The sequence below is a fragment of the Rhinolophus sinicus genome, linkage group LG14, assembly GCF_036562045.2.
Source record: "Rhinolophus sinicus isolate RSC01 linkage group LG14, ASM3656204v1, whole genome shotgun sequence".
Taxonomy (NCBI): Eukaryota; Metazoa; Chordata; class Mammalia; order Chiroptera; family Rhinolophidae; genus Rhinolophus; species Rhinolophus sinicus.
This window is the reverse complement of record NC_133763.1, coordinates 22,810,275-22,837,932: the sequence shown is the minus strand read 5'-3', so window position 1 is coordinate 22,837,932 and position 27,658 is coordinate 22,810,275. Positions and strand designations below refer to the sequence as shown.

General features: G+C 38.7%; 1 protein-coding gene across 1 annotated transcript in view; it reads left to right on the top strand.

The window, feature by feature from the left end:
• Positions 1-346: 346 nt before the first annotated feature.
• RP1 (RP1 axonemal microtubule associated) overlaps positions 347-27,658 on the top strand; it is a 229,233-nt gene continuing 201,921 nt past the window's right edge. Inside the window, exon 1 of the mRNA XM_074318846.1 lies at positions 347-489. The gene's annotated coding sequence lies outside the window, so the exon portion shown is untranslated. The remainder of the gene's footprint in view (positions 490-27,658) is intronic.

Below are 27,658 nucleotides of genomic sequence, written 5' to 3'. Positions count from 1 at the left end.
AGTACATCTATCTCACAAAAGATCTGTTAATTAGAATAAGAACAAAATAGGTTATTTTGTTAACCACTTAACAAAATTCAATTTTATTTAGAATAGGTTATTTTGTTGGATATTGTAGGCAACTGGACAGACAAGGGAAAGCAGCTATATGTGCTGTAGTTTGTGTATTTCTTTATCAGAAGAGAAGAATCCACTCACTGATGCATAATAACAGTCATGACCTCAGACTAGCTCTATTCTTTGCCAGTGTGTGGTTTGGGACTTATGGGAAGTGTTTGCTGTTGTTACAGGTGACAACGCAAACTTCAAACATCGCTATTCCCTTTGACCAGCACAAACAGAAACCAGGTTTACTCCTAAGCCTCATCTGAGGAACAGGCTCCCAGTGACGCCAAGCCCTTTGCTCTGATTATACCAGACTTTAGCCCTCTTGATTAAGTCATTCTGGGAGCAACTGAAGAAGTTCTACATGTGTTTTAGAAATTACAGGTAAACTATATATATTTTTTTCTCCTTGCCTTTTGTTTTTGGTAGGGAATGGTAATTAAAATTTTAAGTTTTATAATTAGGTTTTTATAAGGGAGGATATCTAACTTTTATTTAAATGTGGAAGATTGTTTAACGGTGTAGGAAATATGCCAAAGATGGTAAAGAAAGCAGGAAAGCCCTGAGCTAAATAATTTTTAATCTTGGTTGCTGTGTGGAATGTGAGTGAACTTATTTTTCTTGCAGGGACATTTTTGCAGATGTTTCTAAGGTATTCTAGCTTTGAGAGGTTTGGACAATTGCCTTCAAGTTCAATAGCCTGTGGGCCACACATCAGACTTGGGATTTGATCCCTAAAGCCCTGGGGGACCCTTGGAGGGTGTTAGGCAGAGGAATAATATGACCACTCTTAAGTTTTAGATATAATAACTGACATTTATTAACTGTGGAAGCAAACGGGAAAGAGACTCACAGTGGGACAGGACCAGATGGATGCCTGAAGACCAGTTAGGAGGCTATTGAGACAGTCTGATGCGAGATGACTATTGGGGATGAGAAGGGCCAGATCAAAGAATATGAAAAGAATGTTTAAAACATGAGATGGAGTGGGGATACATTCAGGGACTTAGTCCCCAAATGGGAGAAGCAGGAGTTTAATGTGGCTCTGTGGTTTCTAACTTGAATGACATTAATTTCTCATATACTTTCATTTTCAATTTTTCATGTTCAATTATTAACATTCAAGCTGCAAACATATTCCTAGTCTGCAGAACAAGTAAGTTGAAAGGAGAAGCTATGGGGGCATCATGGCAAGAACACAGGATGTGGAGTCAGAAGGTGTAGGTCTGAGCTGGAACCCGGCTCCTCCCCGGTGTGGGTGCCTCATAGCTCCTCACACTCTGTAAACTAGTGCTACATAACATGAATATTCTTATCTTAGATTTCTTTGCTTACCAGTTCCAGTGGAAGTTTGTTTTCATTTCCAGTAAGTTAATAGCTGTTCTGATTGCTGTGGAGCTGGATGGAGCATTAGTGATCCACCAAGTCCTGGCTCATTTCAGATGTGAGACAGGCCAGAAGTCTTAGAGTACATGCCGGGGCAGTGCTGGTGAGAAACTCCGTTCCTAACTCACCTAACTCACTATGTTCACCTGACACACTCCCCAACCCTAGGAACGGCACCAGTCCCTAAGGTTTCTACATGGAGGCCATATTGTGTAGTGGTTCAGAACACCTGCTCCAAGTCCACGCTGTGCGAGTTCTTTCACCTCTCTCTCCTGTTTCCAAAACCTGTATATTGGGAATGATAATGGCAGGGCTGTGTAAAGCCACCACATACTGTGCTTAGTATTTTGTGAGTACTCAATATATAAAGAAATAGATGTTATTTGTTCTGGGTGTGGCATGCTGTCCATCATTGTCCGTGCCGGGAGACCCACACAGCCTGTGGCACATTTGGTGTCATATCTGTGGGGGTGGCAGGATTATGTGGGACTAGCACTGGAGCTTCCACATGGAGATATAGGCATGTGGCTGGCTGTCATAGACCCCTCAGCATCCAAGACAGGGCCACTTTTCAGCCTCAGGAAGTGTGATACACCATTTGGATGCCAGAGAGACCATGGTGATTGGGGGGAGGGACAGTCAGCCAGATTTGAGCAGTGGGTGGCATCACTGGGGTGAACCATGATTCGCTGGGAGACATGACTCCTCAGAAGAGGGTCTGTCAGCCTGGCCCCACAGACTGAAAAACAAATTGAACAAAAGCTTCTACTACTTAAAGCTTCTTAAGTCCTCAACCTACTTATTCATTTGGTATATTTGAAATTCATGGCATAATACTTTCACAAGAATATACTATGAAACCACATTCTCTTCTTTTTGGCCAACCAGAATTTATGTATTTAAATTTTTCAGTATACATTCTGAGTAAACTCAAAGTGATTTGCTAAATTATTTGCCATTGTCACCATAGCAATAGGTGTTTAAGTTTCTGCTTGTATTTACTTTATTTAATATCTTAGAATCATTTAATAACAATATACCATAAAAGCCAGATGGCACCCTTGGAAACTTGTGAACACAATGAAGACTTGGGCATTACCACAGCTGAAGGATTCCTTCAGTATAAGAAAATACTTTAGAAGTTTGGCAGGCATGACTTCGCTGGGCAAGTCATACAGAAACCACAGCTGGCTTTTAAAAAAATAAGTTGTGGCTTTTCAAGTGATTAATTGTCAGAGTGTGTAAACACTGGCCATTGAATTTGTTCCAGGTTGAATTACTTAGTCACAAAAGAATTTTAGTAACTATCAAACAGCAAAAAGATCAATAATAAATGTTGCTAGGACATTCTACAAATAAATTTCTACTTGCTATGCATGGATGATGAATATCATATTTTAATTAATTATATATCATGATAATTTATGAATTAATACCACAATATCATACATACAATAATTATACTCAAATAATGGAAATCTACTCAAATAAATGAAATAAATTTTGGTTATTCTTTGAGAAGGTATTTCAAAATTTTTGTAGCATTTCAGGGACATTAATATCAATATCACTTATTACAACAAAGTAGTATAGTGACAGAAGGTGTCTGAGATTGGCTGTTGAATGAATGGATGCTCTCCTAATTTGTCTAGGGAAACATGATATGGTGATAGTTAATATTAAGTAATTAAAGATGAATCTTAAAAAAATTCAGCCGCTTTTCTATTACTCAAGTGACTCAAAACTCAGAATTTCAAATTTCTTGTCTTAGTTGTGTTCATATGTGAAACTAGTAAATACGGATATAACATTTTTAATTAAAAAAAGAAGACTGATTGATGATTGATTTTTTTTTTTAATTGCATGCCTCACATCTGAAGTTATCTGATGTCTCAGAAAAGGCATCCCTGAAGAGCATATTGAAATGGTAACATTTGTCCATGATTGCTTTTTTTAAAAAAATTGCATGATTCTCCTGTGAAGTTACCTGATGTCTCAGAGAAGGTATCCCTGAAGAGCATATCAAAATGATAACATTTGTTCATGATCTATAAACCAGTCTCTAGAATAAGTGAAAAGAAACATTTTTTAGTAATATTAGGGTTGGTGAAGTATTACTATAAATTTATAATTATTATCTAAGCTTTCAATATTAATTGATCAAAAAAGCATTGTTGTTGATGCTTTTTCAGATGGCATCTTCTTCAGCATTGAAGAGAAAAGCAGTTTTCCAAAGGTCTTTGCAGGTCCCTAAGAGAGTTCTGTTCAAAGACACAAGGCCAGGCAAATGCCTTCTAATTCTACAGACTTTGCCCTGAATGGGTAATGCAGATGCTGGTCAACTAGGCTGGTCATATGCAGGCTCCTGGTCTGCTCAAGTCCTGCAACAATTGTGGTCTCTTTCCCTTACATGTAGATCCTATTATCTGCTCCTTAAGTCTTACTACTCTGATAGGAAAGGAAATCAAATATAGAGAAAGAAAGCAAAACATGATTACTTTCTCCTTAAGGCCCAGAACAGAAGGGCCAGTGCTCAGGCTTGGTTCTGGCTACTAGGTGTCTTCCTAAGGAGATCTGAAATTGGGAACAGACCGAGAGGGATACTGGGAAGCTGGATTCCTGAGACATACTCGCTAGTCAGATGGATCCTCTCAAAGAGAATGTCAATGCAGAGGTGTCATTCACCTCCCTGAGTCTCCATTTCCATAAATGTGATGCAGATAAAATACCTCTTTTACAGGGTTTTTAGATATTTAAGAGCCCAGCACATTTTAAATGTCTTACAAATGTTGTTGTTGTTGTTGTTATTATTATTATTATTATTAACACCCAAATCTTCACACCTTGGCTCCAAGACCCATACATTTGTCTAACAAATGGAAATAGCAGGAAAGGACAAATCTATAAGAAGTAATGCTGGTTATTCCAGTAGAAATGTGAGTAAATTCATCCCAGGAAGATCTACCTCAAGTTATGTTGATGTGACAGATATGGTGGTCCATGGTGTTCCTCACAGAAATGATGACTCTCCCTAGAACATTCTAGTCCAGGTCTCTTGTGGGTGGGGCTTGCAGCTTTCATCCTCGTGCTCATATTTGTGATGCCAGGACTGTCAGGACTGGTCAACTCAGGGAACAGATATCATTCGAGAGACTTACAGCAGTGGTCCTCAACCTCTGGAGGCCTGTTTTTTTAATGTAGACTTTTTTGCTAGAAGGATCTCTCCCATTTTGTCATTACAGGGTCTGATGGTGACATTAAAATAAATGCCATCATTTATGGGACACCAGACACCTGGCACATTTTATGATCAAGGGGTGGGGCATGGCTCTGGAGCCAAGGCCTGGCTTGGGTTGGAAACATAGATCTACTTCATAGTACAAACGTGGGCAAGTTACCCAAGCTCACTAAGCTGTTGTTTACTTCTTGGTAAAACAGGGAGAGTAGTAGTATTGACCTCAGAAGAAAGGAGTGCTCAATAAGCAGTAACTATCACCACCATCTCATGAAATCTTAGTGATTATTGTGTTAGTCCCACTTCACAGACCACGAAACAGGCTCAGAAATTTAGCTGAACTCAACACACTCACTGAATAAGTGGAGGGGCTGTGCTTCAGGGTTAAAAGAGGATGGTAACCACTTTTACTAGAAACCACAGAAGTCTGTTTTTCCCAAGTTATGAACATTATCCATTTTGAACAAGACTTTATTTGACTGGAAGCCCAGCATGGCTAACCACTTCCTTGTGATGGGAAGTCCTGTGCATCTTCTAGTCCAGTCTCCTTGAAGACAGGAAGAGCTCTGAGAAGCCAGCAGTGCTTGCAAATGTGTTGATTCGTCTAACATGTGAGTGATCATCTGAGGGATCAGCAGGAAGGGGACATGAGGGAATGTCCACCTTCTCAGGTGGGACATGTTAACAGATATGTGTGTATCAAGTGGATTTACAGGTTGCAGAGAATTTCTGTGGAGTATGAGCTCTTAGATTTATCTTGGAAATAAGAGTTCTTACTGTGATCCACTCAGTGTGCGAGGTCCTAGGAAGATTGCAGTGTACAAAACAGATGGGCCCACTCATGGAGCTGGCCTGCAAGCAGCTAATAGTTTAGCAGGCCCTACTCTACATTGTAGAGTAGGTCCTCGATGTCATTTCTTTTTTTTTTTTTTTTTTTAATTTTATTTTATTAAATTTATTGGGGTGACAATTATTAGTAAAATTACATAGATTTCAGGTGTATAATTCTGTATTACATCATCTATAAATCCCATTGTGTGTTCACCACCCAGAGCTCGATGTCATTTCATTAAAATGTTGAAATGTGTAGGAACTTGACTTGTTTATATCAATTAGCTTACGGTAAAATTGGTTTTGTTATATGTCATTTTGCTTAAAGTCATAGGACTTATCGATGATGTTAAGTGAGAACTTACCGTACTGGTCCATTAACTTTGTAGGGATTCTACCCAGACATCAGGGTTGCCTCGTTCTTCCCTACATGTGCATGGTAGGAGAGACTTCACAAAGATCATCAACAGAAGACATGTAGTTAAGGGTTTGAGAGAAACACTGTCCTTCACTGTTACTCTCTGGGGAGCCTGGTGTGGAGGGCCCTGGGCTCTAGACTGACCTGATTGCTCAGAGTTGTTCAGAGTCTTGCGTCTTGTTGGGTGTATACCTTCTATATTAGTGTCCTAAGGCTGCCCTAACAAAGCACCACAGACTGGGTGGTTTAAGCAACAGAAATTTGTTCTCTCACAGTTCTGGAGGCTAGGAGTCCAAGATCAAGGTGTCAGCAGGATTGGCTCCTTCTGAGAGCTATGAGAGAAAATCTGTTCCATGCCTGGTATTTGCTGGCAATATTTGGTGTTTCTTGGCTTGTAGAAGCATAACCCTAATCTCTGCCATCATCTTGCATGGCATTCTTTGTGTGTGTGTGTGTGTGTGTGTGTGTGTGTGTATCCAAATTTCCCCTTTTTATAAGGATAAAAGTCATATTGGATTAGAGGTCCACCCTACTCCAGTATGAACTTATCTTGACTAATTATATCTGCAACAACACTATTTCCAAATAAGGTCACCTTTGAGGCACTGTGAGTTAGGCCTTCAACATATGATTTTTTGGCGTGGACACTATTCAACCAAATACACATTCTCTTTTCCTAACAATAATCTTTAACTCCTCTCAACACCAACTTACTCAATGTTGTTCTGCGGATATGAGAGGGAGACAGGGAAACTTAAATGCCTGCTTCAGAAGACACTGAGCTTACTACCCTAGGCTATTCTAGAGGTAGGTCAGGACGCTCAAGTTTATTAATAGATCCTCTGCATGCCTCTTTCTAAATCACTCAAAGGACACGTCACATTTCTTCTGGCTGTGCTCCACCCCACCCGTTTCCTTCTCTGCCTGAGGGAAAGACTGGCCAGAACTGGTGCTTGTCAGATCAAAGCCATTTAATTTAGAATCTCCACCTGGTAGTTGCTTTATTCCAGCCTTTCTTCTTATGAGTTGTCTTAACTCAGTTCCTTTTCTCCTGTTTGAGCTGTGGTTTTCTAACCTGAGGTGAGCCTTATAAAGAGCCATAGCTGATCTCAGAGCCACTTCCAACCCCAGGGCTTCCATTCTACCGTGTTTCCCCCAAAATAAGACCTGGTCTTATTAAGTTTTGCTCCAAAAGATGCATGAGGGCTTATGTTTAGGGGATGTCATCCTGAAAAATCATGCTAGGGCTTATTTTCCAGTTAGGTCTTATTTTTGGGGAAACATGGTATTTATCTGAACGTGAAATAAAGGAAAATATAAGAGGTTTAATGTTGATAAATTATTTACAAAAAGCTCAAACCAGCAATTACTACAAGCCACAGAGACAAAACACGTTACAGCGCCAGGTAATGTGTGCTGAATTAGATATAACAGAGTAGAAGGAAGGGTTTTTGGGATCTGATGCTCACTGTGGGGAGTGCTAGCTGAAGTAAGTGGTGAACGCAAAATGCTCAGAGGCTCATACTGGTCCAACCCCAGTGCCAGGTCAGGAAATGACCAATTTGCCTGCTTGTCCTGATTGTAGCTTTGGACTCACCCTTAGCCCTGGATGTTCTTGATTTGAATACCTGTAGCTCAAAAGGCAATCTGACTTTTGCTTCAACAAAGACAAATCTTAAAGGAAAAACTCTTCAATATAGGCAATTATTTTAGCTCCTTACATCTAAATGCCTATTTGACATATTTTGCCAAACTTTCCTTTAGTCACAAAACATACTATTGTTACTCATCACTTAAGGTCTTTAGACCTACAGAGGGATGCTTACACTTCCAAATTAACATGAGTATCAATATCTCAGCAATTTTTTAATAGTCTCAGATCCAAATATGTTTCGGGAAACTACAAAGTCTTTATTTTTACAGCATAATTCAAAGCTTATCAAAGTTATAGGTATTTCACTTATTGTCAAGAGGCTTCCTAAGGAAAAGTAAAATAAAAATATAGGCATGTAGGTTTTACTTTTTAATAAGTGGAATTCAGAAGGAAAAATGTTCCTACTGGTTTTGAGTTAATCATTTTCAGTGTAATGGTCTTTGAATGTAATAAGCAATGGGAAGCTAGACCTCACTTTGTAGATTCAGAAAAAAATGTACCACTCTGTGTGGGAGAAGAATTAACACAAAGTGGATTTGAGAATGTTTCATAACACTTCAGGTCCTCTAAGGGATTTCTGTAAAATCTTTAGAAGAAATGTTTATGGTTGGTATGACCTATTTGTAATTACTTCATTAGATCAGACATTGTCCAAATACCCAAACTATTTATTTTCTTGTCTGTATGTGTGTATTGGCGGTGGGGGAGGAGGAGGGAGATTTATTTCTAGCCTAGTGCCCAGCACATAGTGGGTGCTACTCTCAGATAATTTTGGCTGAACACAACTGAAACATGAAATATAGACAACTATATTTCTTTCTTATTAAAAAATATGAAGATACAGTCCAAGGCTGGTAAGGTGCATCTACAACTGTAAGACCCATGATTCTTTGATCTTTTTACTCTGCTACAAATGGCTACCATTCCCAAAGCCACCGCAGGGTCCAAATGGTTTTAGGAACTTCAGCCTTTGAGCTATATTTTAGAATAGAAAGGAGGAAGAAGAGAACAAAAAAGGAGCCCTTCACTATTCAGGTGTCTTTTTGAAAAAACTATACAGCACTACTGCCTCCAGCTTGGTGGTTAGAGCAGTGACATCATCACAGGTGGCTGCAACAAAGACTGGGAAATGTGCTTGGCTTACAAAAAAATTAAAATGCTGTTATTAAAAAGAAGGAAAGAATAGATATTAAGATACAGCTAGCAATCCTTTCTATATGGTTCAAAAAATACTTGTTGAATTGAATTGTATCAATTGGCAGAACTGGTGTTCATGAGATATTTTGTTGATTGATCTTCTCATGATAAACTGGGTAGGAAGATTTCATACATCACAATGTGATTCACATGGGACTCGGGAGAGAGAACGCTGGTCCTCAACACAACTTGGGCTGAACTTGACTTACAGTGGCCAAAGACATTAAAATCCTGGTGCTCTTCTATCCTTCAGGGAGTTGGGTGTGGCCATGAATAGTATCAGACAAATACTTTCAAGTTCCATAAGGTGAAAATCAAGTGCTCTGATGATGAATGAACCATTTGAAGACCTCTCCAGTTACCTCTATATAGTTAATACATAGAATGAAACCTAGGGAAGACTACAGTTTCCTCATGAATTCAGGAATCATTGACATTATAAGTGGCTCCCAGCACTTAGTTTCTGTGTGATGGAGAATAAGTTATTTAACAACATTAAGTTCCAGTTTCCTCATCTTTAAAGTGAGGACAATAAAAGTCCCTACTTTCCTGGGCTGTTGTGAGGCTTAAGAAATGAATGTAAAGAGCTTTGCTCAGTGCCTGGAACATTCTAAATACTCAATAAATATTAACAGTAATTATTAATAATGCAAAGAGCAGAACCAAAGTCTTAAAAGTTATGTGGAAAATACAACATCCCAAATGCCTTCATTCCTGGGTTGTCTTGAGGGAGGTAAGGAGAAAGCTGGTACACATCACAATATTAATCCTTGCAGAATGTTGTCATAATTTGTCAGAAACCAATTTAATAAGTATTTAGTGTTCTGTGTATCTTTCCTTTTGTATAGATTGGAGTATTTGTCCAACTGTTCTTAATTATTTTCAAACAAATAAACAAACAGAACACACCTTCTCATAGGAACCTAATGATCAAAACATGTTGAAAAGTAAAATGGGTTTTATGATGTAGGTTAAATAATAAATACTGATTTATAAATTCTGTTTTCAGCCTGCTAGACTCCATTTTTTAAATAGAAAACAGAAATAATGCCACTAGGTCCAACAGAAATCTAAATATAACTGAAGTTTGGAAGTGACTCATGATGTGAGTCTTGAAAGATAGAATTCCTTTGAAACGTGTGCTACTGCAGCTGCTGTGAACATTACCTCCTCAGCCTTGTGTGGCCTTAACGGGCTGTGACTGGCGGCTGTCTCTGTACTACAGAGGACATGTTTGCTGTTGTTTGCCAGCCCTCTATTCTCCCCTTCCTGGCTGCCTAGACTTCCCTTTCCTTAGATTATGGTCGGACTGTGAGAGCTTTGCGCTGGTCCTGCTTGGAACATGCACACCGCCCCCTCCCACCCCACCTTTATTTGTTGGGGTGCTAATTCCTCACCCCCGTTCCTGTCTCTCTTTAAACCTTGTTTGCTCATGGAAGTCTCCCCTGGCCCACAGACTAGTCTAATTTTCCCAGGGTAGGCTCGGCATTTCCACAGCGCACGTCACATTTGTAATTAGTTGTTTACACCGGCTCTTTCCTGGGAGACTTGAATACTGGGTCACAGAGATTGTGTCTTTCTGTTCCTGACTGTCCCATGCCCAGCCTGGTGCGGGACACATAATAGTTTCTTAATGAATATTGGTTCGTTGTCTGAGAGATGCAGCCCCTCCCCTCCCATTACTATAGATAGGTTCCTAGGGCCAAATGTGGACTCAGCTTCTGGATAGCCCATGCCTTTATGAAACCACAGGTGTTAGGCCTGAGGGGCCAGTGAGATCAATTGTTTCACTCCGTTCTTTTTCAAACGAGGCAACAATAGTAGTTTTCTAGGTGTGCCAACGTACCACAAACTGGGTGGTTTAGACAACAGAAATTTATTGTCTTACAGTTCTGGAGACTAGATGTCATGCAGGAACTCTGATCCCACTCTCCGCACAAGAACGCAGGACATGGTGAGGCCAAAAAGGAACACCAACGGAGCCATAGATAGGGGAGTCATACCACTATATTCTTGCTGGCAGCTGGGTTGGAGACACAGGAAGCAGGAACCACGCAATCTGCAATCTGCCATCTGCCATCTTCTTCTCTGCCAACCAACCAACCAACCAACCAACCCCCCTAGCATAGCCACAGCAGTTATATTAGTGGCTAATGGCTAACCAGTAACAGCTGATGGCCACCCAGCCACAGCGGATGGCCATCTGATTACAGCTGATGGCCATCTAATAACTGAGCCAGCACCTTTCCACATGAGGCTAAGAGCCTGGAAACTACTCCCTGGGACTCTCTCCCTACACTAGACGTCCAAGATCAAGGTGTCAGTAGGGCTGGTTCCTTCTGAGGTCTGTGAGGGAATGTTCTGTTCCTTGTCTCTTCCCCCAGTTTCAGGAATTGCAGTCTTTGGCATTTTGTGGCTTGTAGAAGCAGCACCTCAGTCTCTGCCTTCATCTTCAATGATATTTTCCTTAAGGGTATGTCAGTGTCCAAATTTCCTCTTTTTATAAGTACAGCAGTTGTATTGGGTTAAGGCCCACCAAAAGGATTTCATTTTAACTTGATCATCTGCAAAGACCCTGCTTCCAAGTAAGGTCACTGTGGGGACAGAGCGAGGAGTGCAGTTTCCGGGCTCTTGGCCTCACATGGAAAGGTGCTGGCTCAGGTAGTAAATGGCCATCAACTGTGATTGGATGGCCATCAGCTGTGGCTAGTTGGCCGTCAGCTGTAACCAGTGAGCCATTGGCCACTAATATAACTGCCGTGGCTGCACTAGCAGCAAGTGGGAGCTAGCAAGAGCGGATTGCAGTTAGCAAGTGAGGTTCGTTAGCAGAGAGACGTGGACAGCAGGTTGCGGATAGTGTGGTTCCTGCTTCCTGTATCTCCAAACCAGCTGCCAGAGAGAATATAGTGGTATGACTCCCCTATCTATGGCTCCGTTGGTGTTCATTTTTGGCCTCACAATATCCTGTGTTCTTATGTGAGGAGCAGGACCAGAGACCCCGCATGACACCCTGCATGACAGTCACGTTTATGGGTACTGGGGGTTAGGACTTCAACATCTTTTGGGGGGTGCAGAATTTAGTTAATAACAATGACTAAGTTCATAACACATTGTCCTCTCTACTGAGAGATGATGCTACTTACCTACTAAATTCAGAACATAGGGGTTGTGTTATTTTCCCAGGTCTAATCTTTTTTTGTTATCCTTTGTAAGAATCACAAGACAGAGGAAAACCTGGGCCACTAAATAAGAGGTTGATTTGCTCAGGTAATGGAGCTTGTTTGCTCATTTTGGAAGATTATCTTCACATGGTGTTTTCCACTGACTGACATTAGACCCACTTGGCTGCATATCCACCGAGAAGCATGGTCACAAAAGTTCATTTATTCTCATGAATCAAACAATTATTTAGAGAAAGTGACTTTGTCAACAATTTAGTTAAAGTTACCCAACCTTTGAAATTAGAAGTAATTCAAGTTTTGCCACATATTAGCTGTGTGGCTCTAGGAAAGTCACTTTATTATCTGGGTATCAGTACACTATCTGTAAAGTTCTGGCACTGGATAAGTAACTTCTAAGGACGCTTCTGGATGTAAACGTTTTTGGATTATGTGGTTCATTTAGCATTGAAAGCAAAAAAGCGCTCTAAGGAATTGGGCTGTGCAAGTGAAAAAAAGAATCAATTATTGAAGCACTGTTCCTATTCATTTTCCTCAGTAGATACGAGGTGGTTCTAGCCTCGGCACAGAAGAGGGAGGCTTGGTCCTTGCCTTCATTTACTTTTATGTGCTCAATGTCTACTCCTTGCAAGTGATGGAACAGCATGTAGGACATCCTCTGTTAACAAGGCGCTATTCCCCTGGCTCATCCCAGTGATCACGCTCTGGTGGGTTTGTGGTGTTAGATTTCACATAGGTTGAATGTGTCATTTTCATCCTCAAATAACTAATTTTCCAAAGAGTTATTTCTATGAGTGTCTGATAACATATTTAGGAACAAAATCAGAGTTTTAGTTACTTGTTACTTGTACAGCTGAGCCTTTGCTGTGTACATGCTCACTCTTTAAAATCTTGGCATAAGAAGTCCTGCTAATAATAGCATCTTTACTATAAATAGAGGTTTTTGAGATGCCTTCTCCTACTATTGTACTGCCTCTTACAATGCTCAATGTATCTTAATCCCTTTTCTTTATTTTGCCATGAAACTATGACCCTTGATTGTAGGGAGGATAGAAAATAGACCAGATATCTTAACCATGTTTGGATAAATCAGTCATCACCTTCTTTTTTCCAAGAAAAATGAGGCATGGTGGTTTGAGTGAGGCGTAGACTCTACTTTCCATTCAGTCTTTCCAAAGCAAACAGAAAAAAAGACGTAAATGCCTGTTAACTGTGCTGTGTCAGTTGTGTGGCATTTAGTTTTAAGGACACAACCATCATTATTTTGACATGAGATGGAGGTAAAACTGTCAGTGTTTTATCTCATCCAATATTGAGACCAAAAATAACCTCAGGAGAAAGAGAATTGATTAATACATTCAGTTCTAGTTTAATGTTTGCGAGGAATATAGATTTGATATGAAGCTAGGGAGGCAAGCTCTCAGTATAATAGCATTTCCCTCAAATTTAAGAATGCTTGGATTTACATTTAAATAGTATGTGATTCCAGAACTTTGCTTTTTCCAAAAAAAAAAAGTCTCACTGAACAATGTTATAATGAGTCAAGGAGTGGATTTGCAGCAACATCACAGTCAATCATCAAAGTATTTTATCCCAACATTTTATATATATCAGTGCTATGTCTCAGTCACTAGGTTAAGTGTTGAGCATACATGATATCGCTTAAAGTAATAACCTTATTAGATGGGAATAACTCTAATTTATAGATGAAAATAATGTAGCATAGAGGGGGTTAAATAGTCTGCTCAAATTTATCCAATTAGGAACCTGTATACTTGGGATTCCAGCATGGAGCAGGACTATTTGACTCAAGCCCTGAGCTCTCTCCAAAAGCTCTTGTGTTCTATTAACAGGTCCCTGATTTGTGCAAATGCTGCTGTCACACAGATTTCCAGGTGTGAGATTCAGGTGACTAAAAAGACCTTGTTCAGACTGATTCCTACGGCATCATCAATCCAAGCCAGGCCAGTACTGGAGAATGATTTAAAATAGGCACCAAAGGGCATGCAGACATGAAAGAAACATAGTTCCTTAGAGTACTTTTAGGAGGATCCTGAAAGTGCACACCATCATTATGCTAAAAGGGAGAATTAAAATACCATGATAACACTATGAAATAATGCCATAAGGAGCCTAAGGAAGGCGAGATCCTGGTATGCAAAAGCTTCTCTGAACTCAGATACACATGTGGCTATTGATGGTGCTGGGTTACATCCCTGGATGAGAGGATAGGAAAGACCTATTAGAGGAAGGGGCACATGAGATGGGCCAGAAAGATGGTTAAGGTTTTCATAAAAAGAAATTTGAATGGGATCTGGCATTCCAAGAAGAGGGACTGATGAGAGTGGCATCACTTGGAATAAATATTGGGAAATGCAGCTCTAAGTTTGTAAGATTGGGGCCATGGAGTATGCCAGTCCAGGGATTTAAGACTCTCTAAGAAGCCTAGGAATGGGCTACAGTTAGTCTATGAAGTTTTATTTGAAACTTTAAGTATATGTCAATGTTTCAGTTATCTATTGCTGTAGAACAAACCACGCCAAAGCTAATTTAAAAACTAACTGACTTAAAAAAAAATTATCACATCTCGTGATCTTACAATCTAGGATGGCTCAGCCAGGAACTACAAATTTGTCCAGAAACCCACCTGGGTGTTTGGGGCCCTATCACCTATTTTCAGGCCTCCTTCATGTTTAGTGCTGAGAGTTTAAAGTAACAGCTAACGCCACTAAGGGGTTCCCCATCAAACCTAACTTTGGGGATATTTCCATAATTTACATTAAAACTCCTGTTGCTGTCCAGTATAGAACTTATATAAAAGAGTACACATCTTAAGGACCAGTTTGACTCAACAGAAGTAAGAACTTTCTTATATCTGGAACTGTCTAACTACGAGCTTTGTTGTAAACCATTGAGTCCTCCACTTTTAGATGAACTGAAGTAGTGGATACCATAACCGTGACTCAGATTCTGCTGAAGCAATTCCTTTATTGCAAGTGTCATGCGGGAGACCCTGCTCGCTGCGCCATTTGTCATGCAGGGAGGCCTGCGGGGTCTCTGCTCCCACTCCCCATACAAGAACGCAGGATATGGTGAGGCCAAAAAGGAACACCCACGGAGCCATAGGTAGGGGAGTCATACCACTATATTCTCTCTGGCGGCACTATACTCTCACTGGAGGCTGGATCCACACTGTCCGCAAACCGCCATCCGCGCTTGCCAGCCCAGCCACCATCTTCTTGCTAGGCCCCATCTTCCTTCTCTCTTCTCTGCTAGCATAGCCACAGCAGTTATATTAGTGGCCAATGGCTCACTGGTTACAGCTGACGGCCAACTAGCCACAGCTGATGGCCATGCAATCACAGTTGGCCATTTACTACCTGAGCCAACACCTTTCTATGTGAGGCCGAGAGCCTGGAAACTGCTTTCTGGGGCTCTGCCCCCACAGCAAGATTATTACACTAGATGATGGTCTTATGATGACTTGGAATTTAAGGGTCCTGCATTAGTTGTTCCCTAATGTAACAAAGCCATTAAGATGGAGAAAAGCCAATGAGGTGTCTGGAAAAGCAGTGTACTTGATAACTGATAGCATGAAAAATGTCCATTTCCATAGCACCATGATTAACTCATGAGAGTTTTGCTCACTCAAGGCTGTGAGCAGACAGAAGGAAGACAGCACTTCTTCAATCCCTCTTGACTGCTTTAGCAGGTTCTCAGCTTATATGCTACTTACATGTCCTAAGGAGAAAAAGAATGAATGAATATGTCTGACTCTTACCACTGATTAATGCTGATAATCAGTCTTGCAACAGCTGCTTGCTTAACAACTTCATTAGCAGACATGAAAGGTATGTTTCTACTTCTCTTGCATTACTTATTGGTAACCTAATTTACATTGGTCCTCTTCTCATGCTTTAAAGATACTCTTTAAAGGTATGTTAGATATCAGAAAAGTCATTGCCCAAAAAGAATAAAATACTCAGGAATAAACTTAACTAAGGATGTGAAAGACCCATATGCTGAAAACTATAAGACATTTTTTAAGAGAAATTGAAGAAGGCACAAAGAAATGGAAAGACATTCCATGCTCATGGATTGGAAGAATCAACATAGTGAAAATGGCCGTATTACCCAAAGCAATATACAGATTTAATGCAATCCCCATCAAAATCCCAATGACATTTTTTAAAGAAATACAACAAAAATATCATCAGATTTGTATGGAACCACAAAAGACCCTGAATAGCCAAAGCAATGCTAAGATAAAAGAACAATGCGGGAGGTATTATACTCCCTGACTTTAGCTCATACTACAGGGCAAGAAGAATCAAAACAGCATGGTATTGGCAGAAAAACAGACACATAGACCAATGGAATAGAATTGAGAAACCAGAAATAAACCCACATAAATATGGACAGATAATTTTTGACAAAGAAGCTAAAAACATACAATGGAGCAAAGACAGCCTCTTCAATAAATGGTGCTGGGAGAATTGGAAAGCCATGTGCAAAAGAATGAAACTGGACTACTATCTGTCACCACATACCAAAATTAATTCAAAATGGGTCAAATAAGATCTGAAACAATGAACTGCATAGAAGAAAACATAGGTACTAAACTAATCGACCTTGGGTTCAAAGAGCGTTTTATGAATTTGACTCCAAAGACAGGGAAGTAAAAGCTGAAATAAATGAATGGGACTATATCAAACTAAAAAGCTTCTGCACTGCAAAAGAAACCATCGACAAAATAAAGAGGCAACAAACTGAATGGGAGAAGATTTTTGCAAACAGTATCTCTGATAAGGGGCTAATATCCAACATATAAAAAAGAACTCATACAACTCAACAACAAAAAAACAAACAACTCAATTGGAAAATGGGCAGAGGACCTGAAGAGACATTTCTCTAAAGAGGACATACAAATGGCAAATAGACATATGAAAAAATGCTCAACATCACTAATCATCAGAGAAATGCAAATCAAAACCACAATGACATATCACCTCACCCCAGTTAGAATGGCTATCATCAACAAGACAAATAGTAACAAGTGTTGGAGAGGCTGTGGAGAAAAAGGAACCCTCATACACTGTTGGTGGGAATGCAGATTGGTGCAGCCGCTGTGGAAGGCAGTGTGGAGATTCCTCAAAAAATTAAGAATAGAATTACTATATGACCCAGCAATCCCTCTCCTGGGTATCTACCCAAGAAATCTGGAAACATTTATCCATAAAGACACGTGTGCCCCAATGTTTATTGCAGCTTTATTTACAGTGGCCAAGACATGGAAACAACCAAAATGTCCTTCGATAGATGAATGGATAAAGAAGCTGTGGTATATATACACAATGGAATACTATTCAGTGGTAAGAAAAGATGAAATATGATCATTTATGACAACATGGATGGATCTTGAGATTCTACTGGTAAGCAAAATAAGTCAGACAGAAAAAGTAGGGAACCATATGATTTCAATGATATGTGATATATAAACCAAGAACAACAAAATAATAAGACAAACAACTGAAAGAACAAAAACTCATAGATGTAGATAATAGTTTAGGTGTTACCAGAGGGTAAGGGCAAAGAGGGCAGCGGAGCTCTAGAAGAAGAGGGTAAACGGGGTCTAATATATGGTGATGAAAAGAGAACTGATACTGGGTGGTGAACACACAATGTGCAATATAGATAATGTATTACAGAATTTTACACCTGAAATCTATGTAACTTTACTAACAATTGTCGCCCCAATAAACTTTAATTTAAAGAAAAAGAGAAAAACTGAAAAAAAAAGAAAAAAGAAAAGTCATTGCCAGCTATGTTTAGAAAAATGATGCCACATGCATCACAATGAAAAGATCCTAACCTACCGCTTCTGATTTTAATTTGGGATCAGAGTGTAATTGATCATCTTCGTTACAGACATGTAACAGTTTTTCATATCCAAAACCTCAGGGGAAGTGTTAGAAGTTGAGAAGTGAAAACATGGGAAGTGATTTATTTCAGGGCATGAGTTAATGTCTTTCCACTTTGGATCCGGAAATTCATGGGCTTTGTTTCCTAGATAAGATTCCCTACAGCACTGGCCAACGGGGAAGTGGTGGTGAGGCAATCCTAGGTGTGGATGGTGTTATCAATAGCCCAAGGTTAATTTTGATAGACATTTCTGAAAACTTGGCTTGATTACATTGATTGATCAGAATATGTTTTAAATTTCTTTGTAATGCTTTTATTTCTAGTTGCTTTGTCTACTTTCTACAAGTTTAAAAATAAAGTGAAAACTTCTTTACCTAAGAGAAAACTATCTGAGACAAAAGATAGTCTGCTTACATCTGGAAAAAATTTCAATCATTTATATGTGACTTCTGTGTAAGGGTGAAATATCACTGTTATTGTATTAACTGAAAGATAAATGCTAGGGATGTCAGAAACATGGTGGCATGAGGGGTCCCCTTTGTTCTCTGCCTTTGAACTTACAACAAGTTGAACAGCTATAATTCAACAAAGGATTCCCTGCATGACACACAAACACATCTGAGAGATCCATGCATTGAAACACCTGATGGTGGGTGAATAGGGGTGAACACGGGAGGAGGGAAAGGAGAAGAGCAGAGATGGGTTCACTGAGGTTCCTGGAGAGTGGAAGATGGAGACTGCAGGTGCATTTTCTGTGGCCCCGAGCATTCTTGCTTGCATGATCAGCATGTAATATGGTTGAACCCAGAGATCAGGGCAGAGACTTCCGGGCAAAGACCAAATACAGAAGTTTGACAGCTGTGGTCTAATAGTCTTCACTGCTATGCAGAAAACAAAGCCACAGAACCTGGCTGCCTCCCCTCAGCCTCCAAGGGTCTGCTTCACCCAGACCCTTCCAGTGTAAGCAGCAGACACTAGAAGAAACTGTAGCAATGTCAGGTTAAAGAGCAGAATATCTACAGTCCTAAGATCTGGAATGACAGTTCCTCAGTCACAGATGCACATTGCAGCTAATTCCAGTGACAAAGGAGGTGAGGCATCTGTGGTCTGGGAGTCACCATTACTTGGAGGAAATCAAAGACACAAACATACCAGTCCCTCTCCCAGCACAGCCATCCCCCCACCCCACCTGACCTTTCATTGCTGATCCCAGTGGGGGCACCCAGAGCAGGTGAGGTACACAGCTCTGCATCTGGCTGTAGGAGAAGCACTGGGATTTCATGGGCTCAGAACCCCATTACCTACAACATCCTCCCATGGGGCTGGTGCCCTGAGACCTAGGTGACCTGGTCACAGAGGAGATACCCACCTCCCCAGGAAATCTTACACTGCAAGAAGCTGAAATAAGACAAGAGAAAATAAAATGCTCCAGCGCTACCTACTGGAAAACAAAAGAAAACCTCTTCATATCAATCTGCTGCAGAATTCACTCCTGTAGATGCCTAGGAAGAGAAATAATCCAATAATTACCATGAATAATAAGACAGGTAACAGTAACAAGGTAACAGGCAGCTAAGAAAGAAAGTGAACATCTCCAGAAAATAAACTTAAACACATGAAAATATGTGACTTAAATGACAGAGAATTCAAGATTGCAATTCTGAAGAAACTAAACAAGAAGCAAGAAAACTTATATTAGCAGTATAATGCACTCAGAAATAAAATCAACAAACAAAATGAATACTTAACCAAAGAGACAGAAAGAGACAGAAAAAGAATGAATAGAAATTCTGGAGTTGAAGGACTCAATAAAAGAGATGAAGAATGAAATAACAGGCTTAGGAAATAGAGCTGACCAGATGGAGAAAAGAATTAGAGATATTGAAGATAGAAATCTAGAAATGATGCAGGTGGAAGAAATGCGAGACTTGAGAGTTAAAAGAAATGAAAGAACTCTACAAGAACTATCTAATTCCTTCAGAAAATGTAATATAAGAATAGTCATACCAGAAGAAGAGAGGGAGATGGGCACAGGGAGCCTATTCAAGCAAATAGTTGACAAGAACTTCCCAAACCTATGGAAGGAACTGAATCCTCGAATCCAAGAGGCAAACAGAACTCCTAATTATCTCAATCCTAAAAGGTCTTTTCCAAGGAGCATTATATTGAAATTGTCAAAAATTAATAACAAAGAAAGAATTCTCAAGGAAGCCAGAGAAAAGAAAACAATAACCTACAAAGGAAATCACCATATTTTCACCAGATTTTTCAGCAAGAACTCTATAAGCTAGGAGGGAGTGGAATCAAATATTCAAACTATTGACAGAGAAATTACCAGCCAAGAATAATATACCCAGCAAAGATATCCTTTAGATATGAAGGAGTAACAAAGACCTTTCCAGATATACAGAAGCTGAGGGAATTTTCCAGCATAAGTCCTGCATTACAGGAAATACTGAGGAGGGTTATTCTACCTGAAACAAAAAGATAAAAGGATACAAAACTATGAGTAAGATTACTAGCAGTTAGACAGAAGCAGGACAGGCAACCCCTACACAGAATAGGACAATATACACTTAAATATAACAGAGTAAAGGAGATAAAAACATAAAAAAGAAAAAGAGAAGACAGTTTTTTTCTGAAACTCAGAAATGAACTCATAACATAAATAGCGATAATTTGTGACAACTGAAACATAAAAGTGGAAAAGATAAAGGTCTGAATTTTCAAAGGGTAATAGAGATAGCATGCATGCTGAAAAAAAAAAGGACTACTGTGTATGTGAAACTTTCTTTTACATAAACTTAATGTTTATGAATAAAAAAAATCTACAACTGAGAAATATAATATATAAAAGAGGAAACAGAGGGAAAATAAAACACCGTAGAATAGCACCAAACAAAAATAACAGACGGAAACACAAAGGCAAAGAAACAATGAAGACACTGAGGTACCAGGGGGGAGAAAAGATAAAATGGTTGTAGGAAATCCTCACATATCAATAATCACCCTAAATGTAAATGGACTGAACTCACCAATAAATAGCCACAGAGTAGCAGATTGGATCAAAAAACATAATCCAACCATAAGCTGCCTTAAAGAGACACATCTCAGCTGCAAGGGCAAATATAGACTCAAAGTGAAAGGGTAGAAAATGATACTCCAAGCAAATGGCATCTAGAGAAAAGTGGGTATAGGCCTACTTATATCTGACAAAACAGACTTCAGGATAAAAAAGTAACAAGAGACAAAGATGGACATTTCATAACGATAAAGGGGACAATAAAACAAGAAGACATAACACTTATCAATATACAAATATATGTTTCCAATCAGAGAGCACCAAAATATATAGATCAACTACTAACAGAACTAAAGGGAGAAACTGACAAAATAAAATTATAGTAGGGGACATAAATACCACATTGACAGCTATGGATAGAATATCCAAACAGAAAATAAATATGAAAATATCAGCCTTAGACCATATGGACATAACTGACATTCACAGTGCCTTTCATCTTAGAACATCAGACTATACATTCTTTTCTTCTGCACATGAAATATTCTCAATGATTGACCATATGTTGGCACACAAAACTAGCCTCAGCAAATTTAAGAAGACTGAAATCATATCAGCATATTCTCTGATTACAATGCTTTGAAACTGTAGATCAACTGCAAAAAGAAATTCAGAAAAACCAAAAATACATGAAGATGAAACACCATTCTACTAAAGAATGACTGGATTAAAGAAGAAATAAAAGGAGAGATCAAAAAGTGCATAGAAACAAATGAGAATGAAAATACATTGTATGAAAATTACTTGGATGCTGCAAAAGCACTTATAAGAGGTAAATTTATAGCATTACAAGGCTATCTCAAGAGACAAGAAAAATCTCAAATAAACAAGCTAACATTACATTTTCAAGAACTAGAAAAAGAAGAACAAATGAAACCCAAAGTCAGCACAAGAAAGGAAATAATAAAATCCAGAACAGAACTAAATGAAATAGAGAATAAAAAGACAATAGAAACAGAGGTGGTTCTTTAAAAAATTTAAGAAAATTGACAGACCCTTGGCTAGACTCACTAAGGAGAAAAGACACAAATAAACTAAATCAGAAATGAAGGAGGAGAAGTTACCATGGGTACCACAGAAATACAAAGGATCATCCAAGAATACAATGAAGGACTATATGCCACCAAATTCAATAACCTAGAAGAAATGGACAAGTTCTTAGAAACATATAGCCTTCCTAGGCTGCACCATGAAGAACTGGAAAATCTAAACAGACCAATCACCAGTAAAAAATTGAAATTGAAGAGACAGTACTCCCTAACTCATTTTATGAGGCCAACATTACCCTGATACAAAAACCTGGTAAGGACAACACACAAAAAAGAAAACTACAGACCAGTATCTCTGATGAATATAGAATCCTAAACAAAATATTGCCAAATTGAGTACAACAATACATTAAAAAGATTGTACATCACAATCAAATGGGGTTCATTTCAGGGGCACAAGTATGGTTCAATGTGTGTAAATCGATCAATGTGATACAACACATAAACAAAATAAAGGATAAAAATCACATGATCTTATCAATAGATGCATAAAAAGCAATTGACAAGATACAACATCCATTTATGATTAAAACACTTAATAAAATGGGTGTAGAAGGAAAATACCTTAACATAATAAAGGCCATATATGACAAGCACTCAGCTAATATCATGCTTAATGGTGAATAACTGAAACTTTTTCCTCTACAATCAGGAACAAGACAGGGATATCCCCTCTCATCACTGTTATTCAACTTAGTATTGGAGGTCCTAGCCAGAGCAATCAGGCAAGAGGACGAAATAAAAGGCACCCAAATTGGGAATGAAGAAGCTAAATTGTCACTTTCTGCAGAAGACACGACTCTATACATATAAAACCCTAAAAACTCCACCAAAAACAAAAACAAAAAAACAGAAAAAAACCCAAAAACAAGCAGACCAAAAAAACCGTTTAGAAACAATAAACAGATAAAGTTGCAGAATAAAAAAAAAAAGTCAATGTGCAAAAATCCATTGCATTCTTACATGCTAACAATGAAATTTTAGACAAAGAAATGAAAAAAAAATTCCTTTTGAAATTGTAACAAAAAGACTAAAATACCTAGGAATAAACTTAACCAAGGATGTGAAGGACCTATACATTGAAAACTTTAAGACATTATTAAAAGAAATTGAAAAGGACATAGAGAAATGGAAAGACGTTCTGTGTTTATGGATTGGAAGCATCAACATAGTGAAAATGGCCATATTATCCAAAGCCATATACAAATTTAATGAAATCTCCATCAAAATCCCAATGGAATTTTTAAAAAAAAAAAATAGAAAAAAATATCATCAGATTTGTATGGAATCACAAAAGACCCCAAAAAGCCAAAGCAATCCTAAGAAAAAAGAACAAGGCCAGAAGTATCACACTTTTAGACTTCAACTTATAGAACAAAGTGACAATAATCAAAACAGAAAAACAGACACACAAACCAATAGAACAGAATTGAGAACCCAGAAATAAACCCACATAAATACAGGTATTTAGTTTTTGATTAACAAGCCAAAAACATACACTGGAGAAACAAAATCCTCTTAGATAAATGGTGCTGGAAAAATAGACTGCTATCAGCACATATCAAAATTAACTCAAAATAGATCAAAGACCTAAACACACGACCAGAAACAATAAATTGCATGGATACTAAAAGAAAACATACATACTAAACTTATGGACCCTGGGTTCTGAGAGAATTTGATGAATTTGACCTCAAAGGCAAGGGAAGTAAAAGCAAAAATAAATGAATGGGACTATATCAAACTAAAAGGTTCTGCAGAGCAAGAGAAATCATCAATAAAACAAAGAGGTCACCAACCAAATGGGAGAAGATATTTGCAACCACCACCTCTGAAAAATGGCTATTATCCAAAAAATATAAAGAACAGTAAAGAACACACACAACTCAACAACAAAAAAACCAAATAATCCCATTAAAAAATGGGCAGAGGACCTGAACAGACACTTCACCCAAGGAGACAAACAACCGGCCAATAAATGTATGAAAAAATGCTCAATTTCACTAGCTATTATGGAAATGCAAATCAAAACCACAATGAGATACCACCTTACTCCTGTTAGAATGGCTGTTATCAACAAGACAAATAATGGCAAGTGTTGGAGAGGTTGTGGAGAAAAAGAAACCCTCAAACACTGTTGGTGGGAATATACTGTGTTTCCCTGAAAATAAGACCTAGCTGGACAATTAGATCTAATGTGTCTTTTGGAGCAAAAAGTAATATAAGACCCGGTATTATATAATATAATATTATATTACATTACATTAAATTATATATTATATTATATAAGACTCGTCTTATAGTAAAATAAGACTGGGCATTATATTATATTAGACCTGGTCTTATATTATAGTAAAATATATTATAGTAAAATAAGACAGGGTCTTATATTAATTTTTGCTCCAAAAGATACATTAGAGCTGATTGTCCAGCTAGGTCTTATTTTCGGGGAAATATGGTAAATTGGTATGGCAACTATGGAAAACAGTATGGAGGCTCCTAAAAAAATTAACTAGAATTACCATAAGACCCAGCAATCCCTTATTTGGGTATGTATCCAAAAATTCTGAAAACATTTATCCATAAAGATATATGTACCCCTATATTCATTGCAGAATTATTCACAGTGGCCAAGACATGGAAACAACCAATGTGTCCTTCAATAGAAAATTGGATAAAGAAGATGTTGTACATACATACAATGAAATATTACTCATCCATAAGTAAAGATGAAATGCTGCCATTTGTGACAACATGGATGAATCTTGAGATTATCATGCTAAGTGAAATAAGTCAGACAGAAAAAGTCAAGAACCATATGACTTCACTCATATGTGACATACAAAAAACTGAGATTGACAAACATAGAAACAAAAACTCATAGACACAGACAACAGTTTAGTGGTTACCAGAGTGTAAGGGGGTAAGGATGGTGGTAGAAGAGAGAAAAGGGGGTCAAACATATGGTGATGGAAGGAGAGCTGACTCTGGGTGGTGAACACACAATGCAACATATAGATGATGTATTGTAGAATTATATACTTGAAGTCTATAAAATTTTACTAACCAGTGTCACCCCAGTAAATTTAATAAAAATTAAACAAAATATAAATGCTAGAAATGAGTTTTCATTCAGATTTTATGTTTTGTGTGGTTTTCCTTATATGAATAAATTCATTTTGTATATGCAATTTTGAGAAAAACATTTTATTAAGTTCACATTCCCTTCTTATGTAGTAAGTATGTTTGGAGTAGTCACGTGTTATGAATTGCTTATTAATAATAATTATGGCTAACATGATTTCCTAGGTGCTATACTACTTTATCCCATTTAATCCTGAAAATAATACCTTAAGAAATATACTATGATAATCTCCCTATGTTATAGATGAGGAAATGAAGATTTAGACTGTAATTACCCAGGTAACACAGGTGCACAGTGTATAGGTGGGGTTCAAATCCAGTTGTGCCCACTGTTAAAACACACCTTTAGTGTATTCCACTGGCTTTTCATATGTTGCCTTGATAACCTCAGACTTGGATAAATTTGAAGTAAACATTTGGTAAACTTGGAATTTGGTAAATTTGATAAACATTTTCAGAAAGGAGAAGATGGAAATATAAATATTTTCTAGTTACCGAATGAGAAATAACTCAGAGGAATCAATTTCTTCAAGAATATTAGTTGATAAATTAGTTGAAATTTTACAAAAAGTAATTTCTTATTTCATTTATTTTACTCTGATTTTTGCTCTGGAAGTGAAATATTTTATTTTGAACAATGGTCCCAGGATGATGTTGTACCTTTAATATAAAAACAATATATTATGACTTCACAAAACGAGCTGCTGTGTTCTTTTGTGCAGCTAATCAAAGGAAGGACTTCAGCATTTGTTAAGCACAGGACACTGTGCTAAGCAAGTTACTTGATTTAACTCTCACAAGCACTGTGTCAGCTGGGTATTAGTGTAGTCATTTTCCAGCTGAAGGAACAGTTTCAGAAAAGCGAAGTGTTTTAACAAAAGCTGTACATGCTTCTGTTAAGCCATTCAGGGCTGGCATTCCAACTCATGTGTGCCTCATACCCTTCTTAGAAATAGATTTATTGTCCCTTGAAAACTGAAGGAAATAAAATCATTTGCAAAAATAGGCAGATTCTTAATTAATCTTCCAATTCTCTTTGTTGCAATGATCCTGGCTAAGGTTGGATATATAGTCAATAATGAGTTTCAATTCAAAGTCTGCTGCAAGTTTGAAAAGCTGTGTCAGTGTGTTGTTTTAAGAACTGCCAATGTAATCAACAATGCTTTTGTCTAGGAAACTGAAATCAGGGGTCTGAAGTGTCCTGATTTCCGCTTTGTGTTATCTCAGTAGACAGACACCTGCGAATCTGTAGTTATAGACAGGCTCCCTTGATGATTCTCAATATTTCCCTCAAAAAGAGAGAGAAAACTAAGCAAACTGACATTGAATCTAGTCCGCACGTTTTACTCATAAAGATGGAAGAAGCTGAAATGCAGGATCTATTTTGAAGGCTGAAAAGCAGGGAGGTTATTAGTCACCTTCCTGGGGAGATCTGCTCCTCTCTTGTCACCTGGTTAAGAAAGGCGTTGGTATCTGGTAGCATTTTGGTACCCTTTGTTAGTCTGGGACATTTGGGATGACTGAGTCAGTGGCAGGAATGTGTCCTGATAGTCCACTTGGGGTCTTGGTCAGGGAGTTCTGGGTCAGCTTCCTTAGAACACCCAGTCCCATAGGTCTATTCAGACCCTGATTCAAAGCCTCGGAGGGGGCCAGGATCCTTGAAGGCACTGTGGAATGGTCAGCAATCTGAAGGTGGTTGACAAGTACAAGGAGCGGCTGCTCCTTTGTCCAGCTCACTCTGGTTAGAGAAGCTGGGCTCTTTGTACCCCACTCCACACCCTGGTATTCTCTAGCCACTGAGTCTAGTTTCCTCATTCCTGTGAGTTAACTCCATTCATCAATCCCTTTCTCAAAATTAAGCTGCATACACACACCTGCATCATTCACCCACTTCTCTTCGAGCTTGTCAGAACTCTTCTGGGAAGTGTCGTGCTCTCCTTTACCCTTCTCCTCACACTCTGCCTGGGTCAGGAAATACCTTCTCTTTGAACTTGGAGAGCCCCAACCCAGGTTCACACACTCTCTGACAAAAGTGTTGTAGAAATGGCACAGGGTAGATGTAGGGACGGAGTCCAAGAGAGCAGTTTCCAGGCTCTAGACCTCATGTGGAAAGGTGCTGGCTCGGGCAATAGATGGCCATCAGCTGTGATCAGATGGCCATCAGCTGTAACTAATTGGTCATCAGCTGTAACCAGTTAGCCATTAGCCACTAATATAACTGCTGTGGCTATGCTACTAAGCAGCGATTGCAGCTAGCAAGTGCAGTTAGCAAGAGGATTGTGGATTGCGGATTGTGTGATCCTATGTTCTGTGTCTTGTCCAACCGCCAGCGAGACTGGGGTGCAGGGAGACCCCTTGTTGGGGTACTGGTGGATGTTTGCTTTTGTGTCTCGACCAGCCACCATTGAGAATATAGTGGTATGAACTCCCCTATTTATGGCTCCGTTGGTGTATGT